Here is a 2,055-nt window from a genome sequence, read left to right as displayed (position 1 = left end):
TTTGACAATAAAAACTCTATATACAAAATATGTTTTATATTAAAACTTTCAAAACTTATTCTTACAACACACAAGAATTTTCTCTATAGAATCTTTTCATTTGCTTTTTATTGGTTGGCTTTTTTATCAGTTGCTTACAGTTAGGGAATATGTTCACTCACTCATATCCCAGTTTAAGCACCTTTACAGCATGGTATGAATAAAACAGTCTACACAGAATTTTCTTTAAAAAAATTAAGCTATCTTTATGAACTCCTTACAAAAGAATGTTTTATGTTGGCACAAAATGAAACAGAAAAGAAAAAGAGTGAGAAAAGATCAAAGAGGAAACAAGACACATCAAGTAACAAAATATATAAGAGAGGATCTAAAGGGAACTGCAGAAAAAGTGAGCAGTGATCTTAAACAACAGGCATCAGAAAAGAAAATAATAGATGGGCCTCACTTTCTCATTTCCGTCTGTTCAATATCAACAGCTTTACAGAATAGAAAGGAGGGTATGTGCAACAAGGGGACTAGGTTTCAAATTATAGTACACTGCTGTCTGGCTGCATAATCAGTAATGCCAGGCTTCCCGTGGAGTAGAAATGAATTAATGTATATGAAAAGGGTAAGCCACAAAGAGCTAGACAGAAGTTAATTACAGTTACTACCATAATTAAACAACTGTACTCCTATCAAAACATACAGTGCTAATGACGTTTCTCAAAAGCAAGATGGCAAGGGAGTTTTCAAAACTTTCAAATACTAGAAGTTAAAGTCAGATCCCATTTCTTTTAAAAGCTCTGGAGGGCTAGGAAATAGGTCACAAATAATAGCATTGATAATGATGATCAAGGCTGAGCATGGTGGCTCACACCTGTCATCCCAGCACTTTGGGACAAAGCGGAGGAGATCACATGAGGCGAGGAGTTCGAGACCAACCTGGCCAACGCGATGAAACTCCTTCTCTACTAAAAATACAAAGATTAGCCAAGTGTAGTGGTGCATGTCTATAATCCCAGCTACTTGGGGGGCTGAAGCACAAGAATCACCTGAACCTGGGAGGTGGAGGCTGCAGTAAGCCAAGATCGCACCACTGCACTCCAGCCTGGGCAACAGAGCAAGACTCCGTCTTAAAAAACAAGAAAAAAGGATGACCACAAGTTTGTGAACGACATGTTAAATATACAAATTAAAGTAGACTGAAGGTCACCCCTATGAAATCACTCACTTGCACTGTGATGTACTTTCCTGGGTACGAGTTAGGGGAACAAGGCACAGGTAATGAACCTGGAACTGCACACGGTCCTGGGTAAGTGTAAGCGTGTGTGTTCAGGAACCATGGTAGACAGCCAAAGTTGTTTTTCCACCTCAGGATACCTTTGAATGATAGGATCCTTACCTGTCTAGAATGGTAGCTAACCATGGCAATGAATCTAGGTGAGTGGCTGCAGGGCCGACTCCCCAGCTCCCAGTTTCCCCATAGTCTGGGTTAACCAGTCTGCCATCTCCCCTCTCAGGTCATGGGTCCTCTCAGCCACCATCCCTCTCCCAGGAAACATTCTTGAGAATCACTGCCGTAGGTAATGTTACCTACATTAAATCCCCTCAAATCACTTTTTCCCTCAGCAAACCAAGTTACCAAGAGTAAAACTACCTCTCTCGAAGTCCTGAAAATCAACATGCTCCTGGGTAGCTGCTTCAAAGAGGCACAATGTTTTTGAGCAACACTGGGAAGCACACTCCCTATCACTGCCCAGAACTCCATCACAACTGAATGGAGTAAGGGCAAAAGAGTTCAAGAACTGGGCTTTCCTCAAGACCCTCTTCACTAGAAAATATAGAGGTATACCAAACAAAAATACATGGTACCTCTGCCACAAACGTCTTCTATTTCATTTTGTGAGAAGGACGGCACAGGGAAAGAAAAAGTAAAATCTGGCATATAGAAATCAGGGTGTGACCATGGAATACTATACAGCCATAAAAAAGGATGAGTTTGTGTCCTTTGTAGGGACATGGATGCAGCTGGAAACCATCATTCTCAGCAAACTATCGCAAGAACAGAAAACC

General features: G+C 41.0%; 1 protein-coding gene across 2 annotated transcripts in view; it reads right to left on the bottom strand.

Moving 5' to 3' along the window:
- Window positions 1-2,055, bottom strand: part of CDKAL1 (CDK5 regulatory subunit associated protein 1-like 1) — a 743,372-nt gene that overhangs the window by 481,501 nt on the left and 259,816 nt on the right. The gene's annotated exons all lie outside the window — the stretch shown is intronic.

This window comes from Mandrillus leucophaeus, unplaced genomic scaffold (genome assembly GCF_000951045.1).
Source record: "Mandrillus leucophaeus isolate KB7577 unplaced genomic scaffold, Mleu.le_1.0 Scaffold56, whole genome shotgun sequence".
Taxonomy (NCBI): Eukaryota; Metazoa; Chordata; class Mammalia; order Primates; family Cercopithecidae; genus Mandrillus; species Mandrillus leucophaeus.
This window is presented reverse-complemented; position numbering and strand designations above follow the sequence as displayed.